This window comes from Rhinolophus ferrumequinum, chromosome 6, assembly GCF_004115265.2.
Source record: "Rhinolophus ferrumequinum isolate MPI-CBG mRhiFer1 chromosome 6, mRhiFer1_v1.p, whole genome shotgun sequence".
Classification (NCBI taxonomy): Eukaryota; Metazoa; Chordata; class Mammalia; order Chiroptera; family Rhinolophidae; genus Rhinolophus; species Rhinolophus ferrumequinum.
In genome coordinates, this window is record NC_046289.1 from 47,711,796 (window position 1) to 47,737,691 (window position 25,896).

At 42.8% G+C, this 25,896-nt stretch overlaps 1 protein-coding gene across 6 annotated transcripts in view; it reads right to left on the minus strand.

Moving 5' to 3' along the window:
- TLN2 (talin 2) overlaps nucleotides 1-25,896 on the minus strand; it is a 419,393-nt gene that overhangs the window by 294,609 nt on the left and 98,888 nt on the right. Inside the window, exon 3 of one of the 6 annotated variants that reach the window (XM_033107581.1) lies at nucleotides 11,191-11,300. The exons of 4 other annotated variants lie outside the window; for them this stretch is intronic. The gene's annotated coding sequence lies outside the window, so the exon portion shown is untranslated. Of the gene's footprint in view, nucleotides 1-11,190; nucleotides 11,301-16,169; nucleotides 16,189-25,896 lie in introns of those variants that run through there. One more of the 6 variants, XM_033107582.1, reaches the window with a different exon arrangement.

Here is a 25,896-nt window from a genome sequence, read left to right on the forward strand (position 1 = left end):
TTCCACAGTATTTTTAAAAGGTCTAGAGAAACAAGAATTGTTTTTTCAACTTTCAAATATAACACAGTATTAACTATACATTATTAACTATAGTCACCACAGTGTATATTAGATCCCTAAAACTTACATCTTACAACTGAAAGTTTGTACCTTTTGACCAACATTTTCCCATTTCCCCCAGCCCTTGGCAACCAGCAGTCTACTCTCTGTTTCTCGGAGTTCAGCTTTTTCAGATTCCATATATAAGTGAGATCATACAGCATGTGTCTTTCTCTGTGTCTTTCTCTGACTTATTTCACTAAGCATAATGCCCTCAGTGTCCATCTATTCATGTTGTCACAAATGGCAGGATTTTCTTCTTTGTCGTGGCTGCATGATATTCCATCTTATATATATATATATACACCACATCTCCTTTATCCATTCATCAAGGAACATTTTAGAGGAATCTGAAATCTGGATTTAACATATAGAAGAGCAGGTTCAAGTGGAGATTAACCAACTCTAAGAACACACACAATTACTACATAAAAGACTACAGGTAATTTCTCTTATGGGTTTCTGAGGGAGAAGGAGCATAAAGAGACCTGACATAACCCTTCAATAACTCAGAGAACACTGGGGCTGAAAGGACATTGGAGACATGGAAGTAGGTCCCTAATACCAAAATGAATCTGGATCAAACCATACCTGAAGCACAACCCATGGCTGGATTTCTCAGTCACAAGAACCATTCACTTCCCTCTATTGTTTAAATGGGGTAGGTTTTCTTTAGTTTACAACCGAAAGAATCCTAGTACATACTAGGTGTGTGGTATTGGAAAAGCAAAAATGGAGATGACATTTATTTCAAAAGGATATCTCACAAATCACCGAGGAACAAGAAAGGGCCTAGGACACTGGCACATTTAACAAGTCTTAAATATTCTTTGCTTCTTAGGAAAGGATTCACCACATAGTTCCTTTAAATAGTCTTTTCACCTAGTAAGCACATTGTTTACAAATCATCCACAACTTAGGAAAGCATCTGGAACAGCCAGAAGAAAAGGCACAAAAAGCTTGAAAGTCACTGATAATAGAGGCTTACTACCAAATGAAAACAAACATCCTGGAAGTTAGAATAAATATATGATAACGTCAATAGGCACACAGAATCACAGACGTTGCTACTGTACATACGCATGCATTTAAATAAAAATAGGATGCAACTGAAACCTAAGTTTTACAAAACATTTCAAGCAGCCATCCACTGTAGAAAGGGGGATGTTATCAAAGGTGCTGACTTTAGTTCATTCTCTTCCCGTCTCAGCCCCCTCCCCGCCCCATACCCAAGGGGTACCTGGGTAAATAAGCTTCCAATCACGGACACTGACCTGGGGGTAGGCCTAGAACAGAGGTGGTCAGTCGAGGTGTCTCCCTGGGCAAATGAACGAGACAAACGAAGAGATACAGGCATCTCCTTGCAATTAACATCCAGGATCAAAACCAGAAAAGCCAGATTGTCCAAAATCCATAGGGCAAATTCCAAACCGGAAACACAAGAACGGGCCAAGAAAGTCAAGAGCAAGAAATCATAAGACTGAGGAAGGAAAAGTGAAATGTGGCCAAGACAGTAGCCAATAATAGTAATAGTCAATACTTACCAAGTATGGCACGGTGTGAGATGTTCACGTGTGTCAGATCTCACTTAATTCTCATAAAAACCTGTGAAGCTACTATTCTCTCCCGTTTTTAAAGTTATTATGGAAAATTTTAAACATACACAAAAGTAGAAAGAAGAGTTCAAAGACACCTCATTACCTATAACACAGCCACAAAAACATCTCTTCGGGGTGAAGGTCCCCGGTACCCACTTCTCACCACGGCCCCTCATCAGCAGCGACAGGAAAGCGCAAGTCAAGTCAGCAACCTCTTAATTTTGACTTCACAAGCTTATAGCCCGGTTCCTAAAGCCTGTAAATCTCCCTTCGACGGGGCAGGAACAGCGTCCATCTCTGTTCTGTCGTCAACAGTGACTGCAGCAGACACTGATGGGACAGCCGAGTTCAGTTGCCACATTAAAAAATTAGGGGAAGCCCTAGTCCCCTCCCGCCATAAATTCCATTAGGACCTCCCCGCCCCCGTCCATAAATTCCATTAGGAACACACAAGTGTATCTTGGCACTGTTACTGCCTGAACTCCTTGGTGATTTTCCCCATGAGTACATTAATTTTGCCTTTACAACTAAATCATGCATTGTGACCTGTAAATGCATTGCCTAACCTCCTTTAATACCATTTCCAAAACTGCTGCCCCCAGGTGGAAAGACATGCCATGTCTGGCACTTCCTTATCTCAAGTCTGTCACCGCTCCTAATACCCCAACGACAATGACCGTCTTACAGTTCCAGAAGTTCCAGAGTATAGCTCCTGGCCTTCTGCAAGGATTTTCTCACCCCCTACCTTTGTCTGAAATGTCTTCCTTCCTCAACACCACAAGCTGGGGTCCCCAAGCAGCTTGGCTATGGCTAACATTCCTTCCCTTACCTCCTTGAGAAAGCCTTTTGTGATAACCTATCCCTCCTCAAAACTGCTGGGGACCACACCTCTGTATTCCCATAATGCCTTGCAGACGTCTCTCCCTCCCCCCACCTCCATACCCACCATATCATTTTATAGTGATTGGTTCTTAGGTTTTCCCACTCCTAATTTTATCAAGTGCCCCTTGAAGGCTGGGATCTTTACTCATTTTTTTAGTAGGTTTTTTTTTTTTTTTTAATGTTTAATGGAAACCCGGGACAAAATAATGAGTTCATTTGGACCAACTGAATTTGGGGGAGAGTATTTATAAATAGCGGCACAATAAGTAGCTAGAGGTTTAGTCATGAAATCAAAATACCCTTTTGCTCATTTTTCAGTCTCCCATGCAGAGGATCTGCAGGTAATGTTTATTGAACAAAATAAGCCAATGAAAGGGTAAGACGATGGCCAGACGAAGAGCAGCTTTAAATCTCTCTGGAATGCTTCATGGCCAGTAGATGTTTACATGTCCAACTGACCCACTGAGGTAATGAGCCCGCCTGGATTAACCGCCCACCGTGCACTGAGACTCCCTCCCTCCAGCTCCACAGGTGCCCACGCATCCTAGCGCCCAGGGATTTGATAGACAAGCCTGTGCTTACCCGGCTCGTGCCCTTCACGTGGATGCTGACTTTAATCCCATCCCTGTCAGGCCTTTGTCTGAAACGGACTGCAGGCTCCTCATCTCTCAAGTGTCCTCCTCCCACTGAAGGTACACTATCATCCCGAACACGTGAGCTGTCCTTTTCTGGACCTGAACCCACTCGGCGATGGAAAATCCATCATCACCACCATGAGAACTATTCAAAGCACAGTGGGTCTCCGAGGTACCTACCAATCCCATCCACCATCCAATCTTGGCACAGACATCATATAACAGGGCAACCCTCTCCACGCCCAACATCCTACACACACGTATACGAACAAAAATGCTTCTGAGAAAGTGTGTCTCCTATCAGCACGGCCTTGGAATTTATCTGCTTATAATTTGATTAAGGTGCGGGGAGAAGAAGTGGTCAAATCCTTCCCTGCAGTTAAGCTATGGTTGCACTTTGAAGTTAGCCTTAAATTTTAGATTCCACTGATAGTCTCTCTTTGCAGACCACGACCGAATCCCCCTAAGTCCCTCAGCAGAAGTAAGCTACATGATACTGTTCTTTAAGGTCTATTGTCACTTTATAATCCGCTGAAGAATACAGATATTTCATTATGGTAATCAGCAGGTTATAAAGCACTCACGCTCTCTCCAGAGTAAATCAAATCAGATATATCTTTCCCCAGACTTTTTTTAAAGCATTCCATTTGTTCTTAGAACTTGTAACAATTTTTCAGAGTGACAGGCCTAGGTTTATCGATTCATAAATGGCCTAAATCTGTCAAGTAGGGATATTTTTCTTCGCATAGAAAGAGGTTAGAAGGGAGAATTTAACCTTCTAATTTACAGGTAGAACTGATCTCTTTTTGCCTCATAGAAAGTGCACATGGAACCTCATGGATATAAAAATCAAACTAAGACCCCAAACCTAAAACCAAGGAGGAAGGGTTTTCTAAGGGCTCATCAAGACTCCACACGAGGGACAGAATTTGCTTCTATCAGCACATGTCCCTGAAAAACACCTTTCCATTCTAAAACTCGAAAATACTTTCTTCACCTGATCCATCTCAGTTCCAGTCCAACACGTCTGAGGCCTCAGACAAATGCGGACCATTGATGCCAACAATACTTTGCTGCAGTCCGGTGAGAATTAGGGCTAATGGGATACAAGCGCTCATAGGAGCTCGAACCAATCGGCCATTAATTACTACGTTATCCTTAAACTTGGATACAAGAATAGAGCTGGCATTAGAATAGTAAAAACAAAGAAAAGGTCTGTTCTTCAAGGCGTAGAGGGAGGAGAGTTGTTGGGACAAGAGAAACCGGTTAAGATATGTAGGAGCCTTCCCAATACCATAAAAAGTAAAGGGTACCCCAATTCAATGCCTGAAACTGACCTCTTAGGACCAAAAACTCCCTGGAGTAAAGGAGCCAGGCAATCAAGCAAGCTTGAATTTGATAGCATTACCCCTTTAAAACTATCCTTTGTAACCTGCTTATCATCATCCAGCCTCTTGGATGACTCTAACCACTGGGTAAACCACTGAAAGCTACGCATGGGCTAAGCTTAAGAACCAGCTGAGGGACTGAGCACGTAATGACTTCTTACCTTGAGGTTCCATTTCCTTATCCATAAAATGGGTTTGTTTTAAGCATCCAATGAGAATCTTGTTTAGGGCATTTTTGGAACCTCTGCATAACACATGGCATTACTCTACTTCCTGGAGGAAGAGTATTTAATCAGCTTCCAGATTAAATAAGCAGTGCCAGAAGATGAGCCCCCAACCCCTGAAAATCAAGGAGCTGTTTGACCTAGATGTGAAGGGATACCTTGAATGCTACTTATTTAGAAAAGATCTTTTTAAAACTATAATTGCAGCATCTGTTCTTGGAAACAGGTAAGTCAGGAAAGCAATCCACTGATTTTACAAAGCCCGGCAGGGAGCATCCATCCATGGCTTCCGTCACTCCCACAATAAATGCACAAATGAGCCTGGGACGTCACCGAGACAACCTCCCAAACCGCTGCTGTACAGACTGTACCATTACCATCTGCATGATTACCACGCTGCTCACATGGCCCCCAGAGGAAAGACATTAAGAAAAAAAATGTGTTATACAGATCAACAGTATTTCACTGAAAGTAGGCAAAAATTCAAAATTTATGAACAATACTTAACCATCCTAGATAATCAATAAGCTATTTTCCTTGAATCCTTCTTTTAAAAAATGCATCCAAATTGGTATCACGGAAAAAAGAAACCATATATAGATCAGAAGTACCTATGGCTGAGAAAAGGGACATGAGACTCGACAAGAGCCGTGATCTTTGACCTGGAGGTACTTCATGGGAGAACCAGCGAAGTGGTTCCCAGGTCTGGCTGCCCATTAGTTAACTCCTGGGCATCTTTGAAAAGCCAAATTCCTGGGCTCCACCTTAGAGAATTCTGGTTTGACTGGTCTGGGGTGTAGCCTGGGCATTTGAAGTTATAAATGCTCCCTAACCTGCAAACCACGGCATAGCAAATAAGGGCTGGGAAAACAGTTTGAAAATTTACACTTATTTTAAGAGATAGGATTTCAGCTAGTAGCAGCAATCACAACAACACAACAGTAATAATAAATGTCAAGGGAAGACCATGTGTTTCAGTTTTACATTTTAAGGAGGAAAACTCCAAAAGTGCATTTATGAAAACCAAATGCTAGGAACACTGAGGGTGGTGGTGATTTCACAACTTTATGCATTTGTCAAAACCCATACATACACACACAAAAGAGTTATTATGTGGGAATTAAAAATAAATTTAAAACACACAGAGAAAAAAATCAAGTGATATATTCATTTATTCCACTAATTCTCAGTCTTTCGCTGAATACTAGCACCAGGGAGCATTTAAAAATCCTACTGCGCAGGCTGCACCCCAGATCAATGACACGAGAATCTCCACTGAGACCTGAGCATCGGCAGTTTTCAAAGCCCTGCAAGAGATTTCAGTGGGCAGCCACGTCTCCTAATTTCCCATAGAACAGCAGGAAGACTATGAGCAAAGTGATCTTACATTATCTCCACAGAAATACGGCTCCAAACCAGTGAAATCACATCTACATCTACCTTCCAATCACCTAGGGAAGTTCACAGCAATCTACCCAAGTTTCCAAATACCTTTCTTTTTTCTATCAACTTTCATCTGGTTTTAAGATACTGGCATGACTCATAAGCCAAACAGGAGAGGTACCTTGGTACCCACTAGTGGCATACTAAACGGCCTCAATACCTGTTGACAAGTTTTAAAGGCAGTGCAGGTTAGTCCACTCAATCATACTGTCCCTATCATACAAAGCACGCCGCGCCTTGATAAGGTATCACATCAACGAAAGCACACAGGTAGCAGCAACACAGCTGAAGTGGCTGCGCCAGGCTTTACATCTAGGTCTGTCTGACTCCCAATCCCTTGCTACTCGGAGTGAGGTCCCTGGACCTCCGTCCTGGGCGCCAGCTGGAAATGCTGATCCCCAGGCCTCAGCCTGGACCCGCTAAATCAGAATCTGCATTTTAATCCTTGGTGACTAATGTCCACATTGGCATCTGGGAAGCACTGTACACATTATCCCAAAGCCAAGCGACCCAGCTCTCGCTGGTTAAGACAATCAGAAATCACCTTTGGTTCATGCCATAAGCAAATAGCAGTTCATCACCTGAGCCTTGAAGCCACTAGAATGGGGTGCTTGTGATGTCATCAACTCACAGTAATTCACAGGTCTGGCTGCATAGGATCTTTCTAAACAGCTCCCCACAAGTTGCTGGAACTTCTCTCCCTGGGCAGAGTGCCAGGGAAGCCTCTAGGCCTGGTGCTAACATCTGCAAAGCCCCATAATGACACATAAATGTCATGATTCAAATCCTCTGGCATTACCCAGAGGTTAAACTTCTTTGTTAAATAACCAATCAGGTGAAAAGAAAAATACTATTAGCTGCTTTTTGTTCTGAGAATAATCATCCTGCTGTGTGTGTGTGTGTGTGTGTGTGTGTGTGTGTGTGTGTGTGTGTAGATCCTAAGAGTCTAAAAACCTAAATTAGGGCTCTCACAACGAAATATTAGCTGGATCCAAATGGATCACTGTTAGGAGCCGTGGGGAGGGATGGGGCATAGAGCCAAAGGAATACATCCCCACCAGCTTTCCCTGACTCTCCTAAACTCAAGGCGTGAGTTAAGTTCTGAGTTTCTCTCAGTGCAGATCATGGGCCACCTGCTTCAGAATAACTTAAGATGACTATGAAAATGCATGTGTTAGGACCCAGGAATCTACATGTTTAACAACCCCTCCCCCACAGAGTCCAGTGCAGAAAAATTTGGGGCTCACTACCCATCCAGCCTAAGTATTTACATGAGAATTATTAGACCCTTTACCTGACCTCATCTTCACAACCGTGAGGCATCACGATTCCCGATTTTCTGGGGAAGAACTGATGAAGGAAGTTGAGTGCCTGGCCCAAAGTTATACAGCACGTAGCAACCATGGCTTAAACAACTATATTTGGGGCCCTTTCAATTCAATCAAGGCAGCATGTTCACAAAACCAAAGAACAATAGCATGATCCTATTGCCAAATCTTTATTTGCCATGTGAGGCAAGAGCAAGGCTTTATTTTAAAAAAAAAAAAGAAAGAAAGAAAAAAGAAAGAAAAAAGCAAAAAAACAATTTGTTCTCTTTTATAGGAGTGTTTTAGGGGCTATTCTGGGACACACTTCCCAGGACAAGACCATGACAGCCAACATGGACAACCGTGCAGCATGTTGTAAGGGGGTGTTTTGAGTAGCCGGCTGGGAATGAGCACCAAATACAATCCCAATGGCCTGACAAAAGTTCATTTAGCTTCCAGTAAATTCAAATTATTCCTGGTGAGTGATATTTGAAGTGGCTTAGACTCTTCTTTCCATTATGTAAACCTGGGTCACTCATCACCTGGGTCACTCATCACCCACACTTGCTCTAAGACAGTGATTCCCAAATGAACTGGCTTCAAGAGACTCACAGGAGACGCCATCTAAAATATAGACTCCTGAGCAACTTTGCACTTGGAGATAATGATTCATGGATGAAGAGTAATCCATAATACTACTGGGTTGGGCGCGGGGGCGGAGGATCTACTGTGTTTTCAAGCGTAGAAGCTCCACGTATGACACATATGAGAAACGATGAGTAAATTCAACTGTATCGAAGTTTAGAAAAACCATACATGGCAAAAACACACTACAAAATAAGCCCAACAACCAATGATCAACTAGGAAAAATTACTCACAACTCAAACAACAAAGACTAACTTTCTTAGTATATTAAGTGCTCCAACAATTCCCAAGAAGTAGAGCAACAGCCTAACAGGAAAAAAAAAAAGGCACAAAAGTACAAACAAATGTCAGGAAAGGAAATAAGACAGTTCTTCAACAAGTAAAAAGATCCTCAATGCCACTTGTAAGAGAAATGCAAATTAAAACTACAGCAAAACACTATTTTTTATCTGTCAGGAAGAAAAAGGTCAGAAAGTATAACAGTGTGGATACAGGAGTGGGGAAACAGGACTTCTCTTACATCTTTCCTCCAAAGAAAGAAATTTGGCAACGTCTATCCTTTTTAAACTTATATTCCTTTGACCAACAATCCTACTTTTAGGAATTTATCCTATAAATTCACACATAGGCAAAACTCTATTTGTTCATGGATATGCATTAAGAGCAGCAAAATACTAGAGACCAAAAAATGTCTATCAATAGAGGACTAGACAAATAAGTTATGGTATAAAAAAGTTATGACAGAAGACTAAGCAACCATTAAAAAAAAAAAAAATCCAAAGAAAACTCCCGATTCTAGCACCAAACACCTGATAGCTTCCCCAGTCCCACCAACTGCAGTGTGCACTCCTCACCAAAAGTCCAAAATCCAACCAACCCTCCAGGGCCCCTGCCCCTAAAATTTTCCCTTCAGGACTTCCCAAGCATCAAAGGGAAGACTGTGACTCATTGTCTCTTTGGTACCAAATGTGCATGTGTGTATGTACCTGTACGTGGACGCGAGTGTATATACTGTAGATACAGATATAGACTTTACCAGACTCTATATACAGCGTTTATACACACACACTACAATGTCCACACACATACTTAAGTCTTGTGAACGCTCCACAGCCTAACTTTTCAGTTATTCATGGCTTGTCTGTATACACACAGAATAAGCTTCCTAAGAACGGGAACTGGCTTCTGTAAACCCGCCATTACCTGTAAAACAGAAACAAGAGAATATTTCCAAACGTCCAAAGAGAAAGAGGGATCACTTGGGACCGGATCTGGGAGAGAACCATTTGGGCCAGCATCCGAAGTTGACAGATACATGAGATTTTAAGTTTTTGCTTCTGTTTGGAGGCAGAACACCTTTAAGATCTCAGAGGGATCCTGCCAGCAGAGGAGAATGACTCTGGACCCTTGGGGGGAAGGGCCCCTGGTACCACTGTGACTGGCCAGGCAACCCCAAAGCAGTGGCCTGCACAGAATTCTGGTGTTGGCATCACTGGGACTCGGAGGGGACTCTGAGGAGATGCAGAAGCAAAGCCCCAGGGATGCAAGTATGCATAGCAATGAGTCCGAGCGCCCAAGAATGATAGTTATACATTGGCGTGCACGCATGTCTAAAGGAAATGCATCACTGTTTTCCTAGTCATTAGAAAAAGATACTGACATGTTTCCTTAAATATTTTACTTATTGGGTTTGTTTGTTCAGTGGATCACTTAAAGAAAAACTAATAGATATACAAACAATTTACATGGCCAACCACCTCACGGCCACTCAGACCCACACCTTCACGCCTCACACTTCCACCATGAATGCAAGACTAAAGCCAGTAGCTCGCTCCTCTTTCAGCTTCTCTTGCAGTAGTTCCCACTGGCAGCAGAGTTATGGATCCCACACCACACTGCAAAGAGTTCTGACAGACTATGAGAATGCCTCAGCAGGACGGCATTGGATGGACACTGACAAAGCCTGAACGAGAGCCCGGCGTGGTGTGGAGCTTGTCGTTGGGGCAGCATCACTGCCCTGAGCTCTGCTGATCAACAATGGCAGCTGTGGGACATCATCTCTCTGGGACTCAGTTTCCTCATGCCTTAAACTACCCTAGGGGTCCTTGCAGACAAGAGACCCACAAGTCTAAGCCCGTGTCCCATTTTCTGCAAGGAAATTTGGCACGCTGTTACTGAAGATGTAATATGAGGGAACAAAGTAGCGGAAGTCAAACTTGGCAAGAAAGGGAGACGGCAGTAAATTTTCACCAATCTCTGATACCCTAGGGAAGATCAAGCTGAATTCTTAAAAATGCCAGATAAAGGAAATTGTACTAACCTCAAATACAGTTCTGCCAATGGCCTGAGAAAATATGGCAGGGGAGAGAGGGTGGGGAGGTCGCCAGGGACCTGGCGAATGACCCCATTTCGGAAGTGAACATGGGTATGTATTCAATACATTCTAAAAGAACCAAGTCACATAAATTTGTATGCACAAGTTAATCCCATGCCAGTTTTAAATCATCTCTAAGAGGTTGGTATACATTTTAGGGAGTTCTGAGAACATTTTACACATGATACTCGTTTTGTGCAAGAAGACCCCTGGCCTAAGGACACATGGCTGGCTTTAGCAACTTAATTTTAATAAGTAGATTAAAAATACCAAAGTGGCAGTGTAGGGCTCTGGCGAGGAGGGTGAGATCTGCAGCCAGATAGAACAGGGCAGGAGCCATGTGACCTTGATCAAGTGTCGTTCATACATTCCCTAGGTCTCAGATGCCTCAAATACAAAACTGCACTACCAGTGGCATTCTCGTAAAGATGTTGTGACATGAATTAATGCAGACAGATACTATGGCAACGACTAAAACAACATCACCCTTGTCTTATCTAACTACATTGATGACTTGAGGTCAATCGTTTGCATTCTGTGGACCTTCCGCCACCCCACCCCCTTGAGTACAAAATGAAGAAAGATCGTTTCTACCTTTGAAATCCTTTGATTCTAAGCTCCTCTCTATTCAGCTGCTTGGAGACTTGTCATGGACAGTAGAAAGCAACTTGAATTTACAGATCCCACCACAGTTTCTCAACTATCTGTGAGAATGAAGGAATAAACGCATTTATGAATGCAACCCAACTGATTGCAAATACTAAGCTAAGAGTCTGAATTAATGAAGTTGCAGGTAACCATAGTCTCAATAGGTATCATTTACTGACACTTTATGCCAGGCACAGAGCTGTCTAAAATACATTATTTCATCTATTCTTTATGAGTCTACTTCGAGGTTGGTGTCTGAAGTCTTGTCTAAGCATCAGAGAGGAGAAGCACCTGGCTTTAATGCCAGGAGACACAGCTCTCCCTGGCTTTCAAGCCTGGGGTTGTCTCACTCTCTATGCACATACTGCCTCAGCACCGCTGAGCTCCAACGAGGAAGCCAGAACTGCTTCTTATACACACACCCTTCTGAGACTGGAGCTGTAACATTAAGAGTCAAATTTGGAGTAGAAAATCCTCCATTTACAAAGCTCTTATTCACAACTTTTTGAAAGCCAATGATTTTAATTTATCTAGCAATAAGACACTTTGATTTCCCAGCATTGAAAAGGCTATGTTATCAGGGCACAGGAATGCTGGAAAAGCCCAGAATTCCCATAAACAAGGAGTCCCAGGTGGTTTTCAGGGTTCTCCCTCCAAAGAGAGTGGAAGGGCAGAGATTTATGTTTACAAAAGGCCCCACTGAGGAGGGGAGTAAGTAGTTCCCATGTCAAACAACCCTCCACCCCTGGCCCCTCAAAAGAAAACAGGAGCAGCATCTAATCCCCAGTAAACCTGGGGTGGTCAACAGCAGGTTGACCCTCTGCTTCCAGGTCGGCCCCCCAAGACTGCAAGCTCTTCCCAGCTGGGGTCTGTATGCTCCACATGGGAAAGGAATTCAACAGCATCTCACAATTTCAGAGCACTGGGCAACTTGCTTGCCTGTTTGCCTTTCATTTCTAACTTGACTAGTTTCTTTTTAGTTCGTATGATACTGACTCTTTTAAAAAATGTGTTGAAGGGTACACATGGTCACTTTTCGTAAATGGTCCACGTGGGCTTAAGAAGAAACATGCTCCAGATATGGGAGCTGTGTTCTATCCATGTCCACCGGATCAAGCGTCTGTATCTTTACTGTTTTATTCTTTGCCCGTTTGAGATATTGATTACTACCGTGTTTCCACGAAAATAAGACCTCACTGGAAAATAAGCCCTCGCATGATATTTCAGGATGACGTCCCCTGAACATAAGCCCTAATGCGTCTTTTGGAGCAAACATTAAGGTAAGACCCGGTCTGATTGTCAGGGAAACATGGAGTTAAATTCTCCCAACTATGCCATTGGATTTGTCAATTTCTCCCTTTGAGATTCAGTCAAGGATTACTCTCTCCACATACATACTTAAATGTATAAAAAGCTATGTATTAAGGGCAAACAAGTTTAGAATTATTATACATGCCAGATTTACTGTGTTGCAAATTTACCATTTACAAGCAGCTTTAGAGTCTGTACAAACCTGGCTGTGAGTCTCAACTCCATAACCTGCTCTAATCCTCAGTTTTCTTATCCATAAAGATAAGATATACCTCAACCCTCATAGGGTTCTTGAGAGGACAAAATGAAGTGTGTACAACACACTTAGTTAGCACAGTGCCTGGCTCTCAAGATGCTAGCTGCTAAAAGGGTGGTCCACAACTTGCCTAAGATCACGCAGCTATTTACTAAGTACAGAAGGAGAACCCTCTGACTTCTTGTCAATCAGGTGGCAGGATGGGGTACGGCAGGAGGCAGATGTATCACAAGTGTTTATTCCAGGGCTTCACGGTCGGGGAAGTACCGGATAACACCATCCTATCCATACCTCATTAAGAATGTTAAGTCACACGTCAGCCGAACACTCCATCTCCCTCAACTTAACTCCAATGGCCCAGTTTAGCTTGTTCTCTCTGGGATTTATTCCCCCTTGTTGCTGGCTTGAGGGCTCCATTGATACAGCTGTACAACGCACTTTGTAAACTTCTGGTTCTGAGAAACACTTGGCATGTTCAAAGCAGGCAAGAGTTAGCATCTAAACTGTAGATGACTTTTGAGAGCTGATCCCAGCCCTGGGATCCACGGAATTGAGTGTGTGTATGTATTGGGGTGGGGTAGGGATGGGGGTGGGGTGACAGCAATTTCAGGGCACACCATTCATTCCATTATGCAGCTTCCAAAGCCGCTACAACAAGTCTCCCACATCCCAGCAGGGTGAGCGAATCTTTGCTAAAGTCAAAGTTAATTGCACATCAGAGGGAGAAGATGCAATTTTCTTCTCTGGCTTTTGAACTCTGGAATTGACGCTTGGGGGTCATTCCGTCCTGAAAATGTCAGCTGCAGGAAAATACAACAAAAAAGGCCGAACAAACTAGCAAGTAAACTTGCCAAATAGAAGGACCTCAGGGGTTAGAAAGTCAGGTTTGCTTTAAAATAAAAAAAGAATAATAATTTAAAAAGCAGAAAACACACACCTGTTGAAAAGCGACTCCTGCAAAAAAAGTTTTCACCTCCACATTCACCAGAAGCTGGTAACTGTAGAAAACCCACGGGGTGTAGAGGACGGTGCTGGATCTGGCGGCCAGGATGCGCTCAGACCTGCCCATACACTGGCTGTGCAACAGTCCTTGGCAAGTTGACCTATATCTCATTCATGAAAACTTGGTAAGTGGGCTACTACATCCTAAAATCTTATTTGGACACCAATCTCTTGAAGAAACATAGAAAACAACCAACTGTATAGTCTGTCAAAACCAGGAAGAAAAAATTTTTTCCAGGATTTACTGATATAGATTCTCTATTTCTTGGTATCTTTCCTCCAAAATAAAAGGCAGATAACAGTCCTACTTTTTTTAATCCTTGAGAATCTCACCACCATTTATCAGAGCCCAGTGTCAAGAACTCAAGTCACACATCTGTAAGGGGCCATCCTAACTTGACTCCAGGGCTCCGCACGCCATATGGGCCATTCTTTGCTTTCCTCAAAACCACGGCACAGACATGAGAAACTCAACCACAGGCAGACAGACAAGGCTGGGATGTGATCTACAGTGCACCAAAAAACTACTATGACCACCGTTCCCTTCAAGCTTCAGGTGTGCGATTTAAGCACCTTTGGCCCAGAATTCAAAGGACCAGACACACTTCACTGTCAATCATACGTGAGGGACAAAGGAAAGGCAGAAGAACAAAGAGAAGGTAAGGACTTAAAGTAAAATTCTTTCCACGCAAGCCACCAGGACGAGAGCCTCTAATTTACCCCTCACCTTGGCGAGGACAAAGTATGTAAAGAATTCAACATACACACTCCTCTCCAAAATTAGACAACTACTTACAAAATTAAAATGTCTGTAGTAAAACAACCTAATGAGAGTGAAAATAAAACCAAACAGGTTACTTTAGAAATCATTCTACTTCTCTCAGATTTTTAAAAATCTTTCTGATTTTGTTTTCCAGCTAACAAAGGTACAACATGCTGGTGGAACAATTTCACACCCGATTCCATCCCCATCCCCATTTCAACCAAAATAAGCCCCGGTGAACAGTCAGACAAACATTACTTTAAGCATTTTCCATGCAAGCGACAACTACGATTAATTGAACACCTGCTCTCTGCCAGGTACAATTCTAACAACTCTTCACCAATATCACCAGGCTTATTCTTCACTATTTATCTATGAAGTGGCATTTCTAACCTACCTTATGAACAAGAAGACAGGCTCGGAATGGCAGCTTAATCGTCCAAGTCTACACCACCCAATCCCCCTGATTGAATAATACTGAACCTCTTAAATTGCAGTTTGATATTTCTTTTCCCAGTCAACAACATATACAGTCATCTTTTCATCCACCTCTTTGGTCCCTGCAGTGTAGCTATAATTTACCTTTCAAAGAAAAGTTTGACTATTGTTCTACTGACAACAGAGCAGTAGAAATAAAAGTTATTCACAATTCTGGACTGCCCATACATTAAAGATGAAAGCAATGAGGCTTATCTTTTCTATCCACTTCAGGAAGTTGTGTAACTGTTAAATACATACACTTGCACACATGCAACTTTACTCAGCTCTTGTGCCTTCAACAAACTTCAGGGGCAAATTTCAGGTTCTTCTAAGAAGCAGGGAGATACACACGTGCTGTTTCTCTTCAGAGGGGACAATTAAAAACCCAGCTCTGAGAGGCCTGTGACTCTCCAATGATAAAGATTTCAGACCCCCAAAGAAAGATGGCATATATTCCTCAGTTCTCGGCTCAAACTTTTTTTTTTTCCTTTTTTGGACACTAACTAAAAGACTTTTTAAAACCATCAGAAATATTTTCTTAGAAATACAATTGCGGTTTCACCTGCACCTAACACAGTCCCTTCTGGAGACTATCCTTCATTTGAGAATTGTATAGCCAATTTTACAGTCTTCAACCACCAAACAGAAATTACTACAATTGCCACAAATTCTACCCCTTCTGTATCCCTGACAAGATCCACTTTCCTTTCTTCCATCACTTTTGCTTTCTGGCCTGATTCTAGAGGTGGGCATAGCCTGCATCAGCCTATGAAGGCAGGAGAATACCAGAGTCGTCGACTCCCAGTTCTCCATTTTGCAAAGAGGCACAACTTCAGTCTTAAGCTTATGTAATATGCTGTCATCCTCTCCTGCTAATAATTTATACTGAAAAGGCACAGGAAGCGAACTCCCTCCCTGTCTCATTTATGAGCCACTAGGGATGCAGCTTAAAAGGAGGGTATACGCAGTAACAGAAAAGTCACCCTGGCCCAGGCCAACACGTCCAGGACTTGGTTCCTATTAACAGTCCGAGGTATTTACCAATGAAGTGAGAAACACCTCACCCCCACCCAAAGGGGCGGGGCCAGCCAACCCCATTCGGGCCACATCTACCTTAAGCACAGTCAGGACAGGACCACACGTAGCTTAAACCCCCAAAGCTGTGGTCAATGCTGTGGTCACTGGAGCCCGCAGACTGAGTTCATGCAGCTCTGCCGCGTTCCTCACCCCTAAAACGGGAGTAGTAGTCATACTGTTTTAGTCACACGTGTTATAAAGCCTCAATGAGTTAACACTTCTAACCACACTTAGAAGTCCGTGGGGCACATGTAAGCACTCAATTAGTCTTAAATATTATCTATCCTTTTAGCAATACATTGCTATCCCACACTAAGAAGGAACACTAAGAGTGGCTCTCCACCGTGCACCATCCTTTTTCATGCATTATCTCATTTGGAACTCAAAACGTTCTGACGAGGCAGAGAGGAATTTAATTTTCAGCTGGAGAACCTGAAGTTCCGACGAGTTTAAAAACTTACCTAAGCTCATATGCTGTGTGTGTTACGTACCGTTGGGTTGGCTCCAACGATGGCCACCCTATGAAGGACTCAAATTCACAACGTCCCGTCCTCAGCTGCCCCATTCAGCTCCTCTACACTCAGGCCCATGGCTTCTTTGATGCAGTCAGTCCACCTCATAGTTGGTCTTCCTCTTTTCCTGCTGCCTTCTACTTTCCCCAGCATACGCTAGTGACCTGAAATCTGAATCTCAGTCTATTTGTCTTTAAAAGCTATGCTTGACTATGCACTAGGCCTGAAGTAAGTGCGTTATACCTTCTCAAGCCATATAGCAACCTTATGAGTAGGTACAATCATTACTCCCATTTTGCAGATGAGAAAACTGAGGTTTAAATAGTTGAAGTAATATGTAAGTAGGAGAGCTAGGACAGGGCTATTGAGTCCCTTGTTATTGTTTCATTAAGAAAAAACAAAGAAGGGAGAGGGAGAGAGGAAGAAAACATTTGCTCAACAGGTTTAGTAAACCTTTGTACCATCAAGTCGCTATGATCTGCAGAAGAGCGAACATGTTAGTTTTTCAGTGGGTAATGTGGTAAGATATGATGCTCCTAATTCTCTTACAACATTAACCGTATGTTTGACTTTTTAAAAAAATTAGAATATAAGTAGAGTCCTCAATCTCTAGGGCAAAGTTATGTTTGCTAAAAAATCAAACAGCCGCAAAATGAAAATATTGGTGAGGGGAATAATTCCTCAGCTTGATTACCAAACAACAATCCTCACCACCTGATTTTTCTACAGAGCCCTACAAGAGGGGGTGGGGGTAACAACCACAACCACAACCTCTAACAAAATGAAAAAGCAAAGCAAGAATGGTTTTGCTTGGGGTTTCTTTGTTTCTACAAGGATTTAACTCAGCCATGTTTTTCATACAAAAACATGACACTCACATTTTATTCCAGATAGAATATTTCAAACTTAACTGTGATTTTTCTATGACTAGCAGTTTTGGGTATGAAGAAAAAGAACAGGACAAACAGGAAGAGGTGAGCCTTGAGAGCAGTAAAGAGACAGACTGGGAGGAAAGGCACAGGCACGGAAAGGGGAGCACTGCAGGTGCAGAACAGGAGGAGGCTCTGAATTAGTAACATAACCTCTGCCTGTCTTTGGCTGCAGAAATGTCCACCCTCCACTGAAACCTGATTAGCTCATTCATCCATATTCACTGCTCTTCAGCGAGGTGCTTCCCACATGCACAATGGGAGGGAGCAATGATGCCGCACTGTCTCCCAATCTCCAGCATCAGTTAGAGCAATGCCATCACTTGACGGTCCAAAAGAAATAGGTGTCTCTCCTCTCTATTCAACCTACACCTTTGCAAGAAAACTCAGGGCCAAGTTTATCAATCTATAATCCTGCCTCTTTACCATGCAATTGCTTACCTCATCTCCTACCTGAAATTTCAAACAACTCAAAAGCACCTTTCTGCTATCCAAATAATGTGAGGCACAGCTACTAGGAATGATTGCACAGCATAGGGCAAATGAGTAGCGCGGTGACTGATCACTTGCACAGCAGAGCTTCTGTCCAATGAAGCCAAGCAGGCAGAGACAGACTATACCAAAGGCAGAAGAACAGCAAGCCTTCAGCCCGGGGAAGAAATGAAACAAGGGGCAGCGGGGGAAATCGAGGCTGTAGCAGCTGCCTGAAAGCAAGCATGTACCCAAAGTTGAAATCACAGGACGTGAGATAATTATAGGGCACTGACAGCTCCAGACAGTGAATGCGTTCCCTGGTCTAACATAAAATTGGTCTTATTTGTAGTTAAAAAAAATCTTGAGTGAAATTTAGAATTCTTCACACAGAGCAGCCCAACTCCTAACTACATGTCAGTGTAATGTGATTAGGACCAAAATAAACCTACAACCCACATAAAAACACCAAGAACACATAAAAGAAGGAGGGCAGGACACTGTGTGTCATTTGCCAAGAGAAGAGAACAGAAAATCACATATTATTCTGGAAACAATTTAAAAGCTCTCATTACCCAAAACCCATAATAAATTGTGAGCACATCAAACCCTCTTTCAATACTGCCTTACCCTCAGTCAATAAATAATAATTGAAGACAAGAGGCAACATGAACAGCAAAAAAAAAAAAAAGACACAACTTCTGCTTGGACACGTCATTATACCTCTCTAAACCCACATCTCTGTCCATAAAAAAAAAGATGGTTTGATTGGATAATCCTCAAGGGGTCTCCTTCTCCAATCTCTTCCGTTTGGGGGATTCGCCTACACAGCTGTCAGCACCCTCAGGGTCACAGCCACGTTATATTGGAGCTGCCCTTCCCGACTCGGGATCCTGTTCAATGAGGAATTTGGCAGCATGGGTTTCAGTAAGGCCCTGTATGGGAGGGACATGTCACAAGCGTAGCTGGCACGGTACACAAAGGAAAGGCAGAGTGCCTACAAGAGGAATGTATGCGCTGCTGGATTTATTTATCCTTTAGAGTCTCACCACTGCCAAAAGAATTCACGGGAGTCTGATATAAAAACACAAACACACATGTATACAGGGCAGTGAAAATTGAAGATAAAATAAAAAGCCAGAAACCATATGGTGTTCTCACCATAACACGGATCCCTTAGTCCCTGGTAGCATGTCTACACAGATAGCCTAAGGATAACGTCTGTGGAAGTAGAAATCCTGCAACCCTTCGAGCACCCATTCCTTAAGTGAGAATACTCGTCAGAAAGTTTACTAAACTTGACAAACAATAGGACCCTGCAAGAGAACGCTTCGATTCTTGTGCGTAGGCGCACCAGAAAACAAGACTACAGTCACTGACTTTTTGGCCCAACCGAAGTCTGGAAACTATGCGAATTTCCATGGACAGTAAGATGGGTAAATTATAGAATAGTCACACAATTGGTACTATACAGCAATAGAAATGACCAAACGTGACAAACAATGACATGAATTGAATCTCACAGAAGATGCTGAACTAACAGCTTTAGCTAAGATACAATAAATTTCCTTTTGGGGTGAGCTTAAAATATTGGGGGTGGTGACTCCAGATAGCCATCTACCATGTAGATTTAAATAGAAAACCACAAAAATCAGAGTACTAGAAATGATAAAAATCAGCATTAGAAGGGGCCTTAGATCTTCTCTAGCTCAGCAGCTTCATTGGACAGATAAGGAATCAGGTGGGTAGAGACTTCACGGTCACATGTGCTCTTACATCCCGGGTCTGTAACTTTGCACCATACCTGCTCCTCCCCCCAACACATTCCCAAACTTAAATTTCTGCTCTCTTTGTTATAAACGAGGCATATAAGAAAAACCCATCTTGCTCATTCACTTCCTTCAGGGAACATTTTCGCTTCCCCAGTTTGTTAATTCTGCTCCTCAACAGGGATAAAGATAGAAGCTGATTTAACTCTTCTCATTAGCTATGCCAGTTATTTAGTGACGATATCTGCTGAATACTCACTTAAAGGCTGCTGAGAGATTCAATACAACTTACAACTCTCCGAGTCTTTAACACTTCACTTATAATCACAATCTGACACAAAATTAATTTCCATATTTTGAAATAATACATCAAACTGACTGGTACAATCTGTGTTCTTCCCTCCATCAAATGTTGGTGTCCATGAATTGCTCAAGTTTCTTCAAGGGTACTCGAAGGTCAGATTATGTTTACATGCTAATGACGACTCTGAATTAATTACCACTCTTAATTAAACAACCTCATCTGCCCAATACAAGTTATGAAAGACCTTTGAGAGAAAACAGCCACATTAAAACTTTGTTCCAAACCTATCATCTGCACTTTTAAAGGCAGATCACCGGGGAGTTTTCTTGAAAGCATCACATATGTGACCCTTTTAACAGAATTATATTTCACGGGCACAATGGAGGAAGTTTTATGGTTTTTTGTTTTGTTTTTTTTCATACTTTTGACATAATGAAATCAGGCAAAACCTCACTCATAGTTGATTCAAAAGTTTTGCTCTCAAGTAATAAAAAGAGAGCCTCTGGGAAATTACTGAGAAGAACTGAGAAAAAGTTGGAGATGTGTGCATATTAGGCTAGCAGCCTTCAAGAGATTTGTGACAAGAAGGAAAGGGACAAGTCACTGTATGTACTGTGCACATAATTTCAGCAAGAAAGTAGAAAGGTATGTCCTCTAAATTATACGAAAAGTAATATTGGGGTGTCTGCCCACTTCCTAACAAGGAATTGTCTTTCTTTTGCTTCAGTAGTGGGAGAGGGGGAAGAAAGGAGTAACATGTAAGAGATCTGGAACATTTTCTTTCCCTAGTAAAAACAGAAATCCACGAAATAGAACCAAAGTCATAGCTCCCACAGACTGGGCGAGAGGCTTTTATGCCAATTTAATCGGTAGTTGCCAATTTAATCGGCAACTTTATGCCAATTTAATCGGCAAGATACCAAATAAGCTCTGGGAGGGTTTGCAATTCAATCAATATTTACTGAGCACCAACTTCATGCAAAGCTTCTAGACCCCAGGTGGACTGAGGACTAGGGAAGGAGCTGGCATTTCCTGTTGCTTCCCATGCATGAAACACTGTGCAAGCCCTCTTTCATGTCTGCTCCATCTCGTTTGTGATTATCACAATACCCTACAGGGTAGGAGGGATAGGCCATTGCACGGATGGGGTCACCAGAGGTAAAATGACTTGCCCAAGAGCACAAAATGCAGGGGCAGGAGCAGGAAGGAAATCCTGGGCTACAGGGCTGTCAGATGCATTCCCTCCACTGCCCACATGGACCCCAGGTTACAGCACCCACGCCCCAGAGATGAAGAAAATCCAACACTTATAATAGACCAGAGAGCTCTAAGACAAAGCAAAAGGACACGAAGCACTACGGTGAGTCAACATGTCACAGAGGCTTGAGCAAGACAGAAACAACCTGACAGACAGGTAGCTAGTGGACCAGGAAAAGCTCTACAAAGCTGGATGGAATCACTGAAGCTGGGCTTTGGGGAACAAGGTGAATATCTATGCCTAGTGACAGGTGGACAAGCACAGCAAGCAAAGGAAAAACATGGCAAAGGCACAAAGGCCTCCACAGTGGAAGAGAAGCGTCCCTTGGCTGGACTGCCCAGGGGATGGTGTGAGTAGATGCAGCAAGGATAGGAAAACGTAGGTCACTCTTGTGAGAAGGGCGCAGATGGTCAACTGGCTTTACACGTCACCCATCTGGGAACAAAGAGGCTTAAGAGGGAAACTTAGTCTGTCTGAGCTGCTATAGCAAAAATACTATACACGGAGCGGTTTAAAAAACAAAAGCTTGTTTTTCACAGTTCTGGAGACTGGAAGTCCAAGATCAGGGCACCCGCAGATTTGGTGTCGGGTGAGATTCCGCTTCCTGATTCCTCAATGGCCATCGTCTTGTTTGTATCCTCATATGATGGAAGGGGTGAGAGAGCGCTCTAGGGTCTCTTCAATAAGGGAACTAACCCCATTGAGGAGGGGGCCACCCCCATAACCTAATCACCTCCCAAAGACCCACCTCCTAATACCATCACAGTGGAGGTTAAGTTTTCAACACATCAGTTTTGAAGGGACACATTTAGTCCATAATGAAGGGTCTTGAAATGAGGGCTGGAAGAGGAGGATTTGAGAAACACTGAATGAGCAATTTTGCAGGCTAGGTAAATAAGCAACAGATGTTACCAACCCAAGCCGGAGACAAGAGCAAGGTAGATCTGCGAATGCCCAGAGTGCCCTGTCCCAAACGCTCGGACACAAACCAGCACTGCAATAGAGGATTTTTGTGGGGTGGTTTCTCATTCCAAGAAATAGACATACTATAGGCAAATCACACATAAATAAATATCCCCTGATTTCGATTATTTACCTTAACACAAGGGGAACCCAAGAATTATCAATAGTTGGCTCTGTCTACCAAGCTAATACAGAACTTCAAAAGCCACCCATCAGAAGACGGAAAATCTGAAAGGAAACATCATGTGTCTGAGCAGTCACCATCTAGGCTTGTTAAGTATACCAATAAACATCTCGACAGGGAGACAGTGTTTGATTTAGTTATGAAGCTTCTATAGCATTCTATGCTTGTGACACTTATGGGATCTTTTCAACGAGTTACCAGGCTACTTAGGATCAATATGTTGTCAAAAATAAAGAAAAGCTTAAACTGGATGGCCGGTTGGCTCAGTGGTTGGAACACAGTGCTTCTAACACCAAGGTTGCCGGTTCAATTCCTGCATGGACCAGTGAGCTGCACCCTCCACAACCGGATTGATAACAGTGACTTGACTTGGAGCTGATGGGTCCTGGAAAAACACACTGTTCCCCAATATTCCCCAATACAAACTTTAAAAAAAGAAAAGCTTAAACAGAGAAAAACAAAGATTTTTTTTGACCAAGATGACATTTCTGAACCAAGAGAGTCTCAGAAATGAGACCCTCAAAGAGACGAGACAACAAACTCAGCCAGAGCGCCCTAGAAATGATGTTCTTTCAGTGAAATGGAAGCATTTCACCATTAAAAGATTAAAATTTCCCCTTGCTATGACAGACCCAAACCGTGCAGAGACATCAAAGGGGCTATATGAATGTGCAATGTGACAAATGTATGAACAATTCTTCCAAACCACCAATCTCAGATTTTAGCTCCGACCCACGACAAGAGCCTCATGGTCAATGAAAAGTATTCCTGTGGGCACTGGCCAGGACTGGACGTTGAGACCCAGAGTACCATGAGAAGGTATATAAGTCACGGGCTTTTACGAAAAGGTGTCACACCAACCAGGGTCACTGCTGGTTTATGACGGGGGCTTCTCACACAGAGACCATCTGAAGGCAAGTTAAAGACCTATTTTTGTTTTAACTAAAGACAAGAAATCTAGGGAAATGGGGTTACTCATTCCACTGTGGCTCAAGAGAATGGTTTGAACATAAATAGCCTTACCCTGAATTAGATGTATTAATCCTAGAAGTTCCACAGCGGTCAATCGATGGAATTGGGCTTAATCCTTAACATTCAGGGGTGAACTCTATGAAGCATGGCTACGTCCTCCCACAAAACATCCTTCTGGAAGGGACGGAAATGATTATTTCTCCTGTGACATCTCTCCCCATTGCACACCGAGTAGAGGAGCTACGGACTGAATGAGGCATCTTTCAGACAAGTCAATCCTCTAACATTTGAGAAGAAAAATATCACTTTTACATTAAAACAGATAAAATGCACTGTAGGATAGAGAGTGAAATTCAAGCATTTGTAAGGGGGAAAAAAAGAAAGGAATTCAAAGAAATTTTCACAAGCCTCCAGTGGGCAGTTAAGAGCTCAGCCCACCTATTGGGGGTGAATGTTGAATTTTTCATGAAAAAGTATAGGGCAATTCCAATCAGCCCTTCTTCTTTAACTTAGAAACATTCCAAAACATGAAACACAGACGACCAGACTCCTTAGATGCCCGTAGTTTTACCATGTTCATATGTTATTGATACCAAGCACCGCTAGTAGCTGCCTCATCAGGCCCTAATCACCCGCCTAGAAACAACACAACCACGAGGAGGTGTCAATGGCTAGAGGTCACTCCACGCTGAGGACAAAAGGAGAACTTCCTGCAGAGCCTAGAACTCAGCAGGACATGGACAGCACACAATAAATAATAATCCCACTAACACGGCAGGAAGTTGTTGAAAAGTGCTTTAGAACTGTAAATACTACTGTTTCCCCGAAAATAAGACCTAGCTGGACTATCAGCTCTAATGTATCTTTTGGAGCAAAAATTAATATAAGACCCGATCTTATTTTAATATAAGACTGGGTCTTATATAATATAAAATATAATATAATTATATAATACTGGGTATAATATAACATAAAACCGGGTCTTATTTTTTTTTTTTCGGGTCTTATTTTAATATAAGATCGGGTCTTATATAAGACTGGGTGTGATGTAATATACTATAATATAATACCGGGTCTTATATTAATTTTTGCTCCAAAAGACACATTAGAGCTGAAGTTCTGGCTAGATCTATTTTCGGGGAAACATGGTATATATACATGGGCCCAAGGAGCCCAGGGACAACCTCTGCATTTTATCTTTTACACTTCATTCTAAGTGCACTTACCTTTTCTGGATTTAGAAAGAGCACGTGGTATCACTTTATACCACCAATTTGGATTCTCTGGAGGCTGTCTTCTTTCATATACATAAAACATACTTTATTAATTCTCAGAGTTTTGTTCCAAGGGCCTAGAGGCATCCAGTGGGCACAGACAGGGTACTATATGGCACTATGAATCTGCCCTGCAACTGTAAGCTTCGAGACACCCAACCACAGCACCAGCCTGAGGCAGGCAAAACCTCACCAGACTTGGATTTGTGGGGGAAAAGGAACCAAGGCTCCATGTGGGGCCCCAGATGACAACAACCATAACTTACAAATTAAATGTCATGCCAAGGCCTAGGCCCAGCACACAGAAGCGGTGTGTCTTACTATGTGTCAAGCAAGATCCGTGTAGTAACCATATATTATCATCACATACTCATTTCTATAGCATCTGAGATAATTACCTAAATTATCTCAACTCTGGCAGAAGGTAAGTCTCAGCATGTCCCCATTTTACAGCTTAAGAAACTGAGCCTACACCTAAATCTGAATGAGACTGAAGCCCAGTGCCCGCACCCTCTGGGTCACTCTACCACAAAGCCAAGGCTTCTGGACCCACTCCCCTGGGCCCTTGTGGAGACAGCATGCTCTAGTGGACTGCCAATGCTAACCCTGAAGGGCTGGAAGCACCTGTCAGGAGCAGCGACACTAAAATGGGCCACTTGGGGCCCTGGAACCACATCTTACCAGCTCATTTTGGAAAAAGTACTTCACTAAAGCTGCCAGTGACAACACTAAAAAGAATGAGAAAATACAGACTTTTGGAAGGATTCCAACCTTAAAACTTTTCCTATGTATTAAGAACATTTTGTTTCACATGGCTTACAAAAATAAGATTTAATACAGCATTAATTGGAAACTAACATCCCTATCCAAACCCCAGCCTTAATGTTTCCTTTTCTGATCGAGAAACAACAGGATGTGGACACTGGATCAAAAGCCACCAGACTGTCTCTCTCAAAGGAGCCCAAACAGTAAAAGGCAGAGCAGAGGGAGGGAGTTCCAGGCAGGGAGAGGGCCCAGAGAGCCAGCCCCACCCTGCCCCCGCCGCAGCGTTAATGGTCCTGCTGGAAGGCCAAGACCTGACAGACCCACCGCCACCCCTCCCCGCCCCTTTCCTCCCTGGCTCTGTG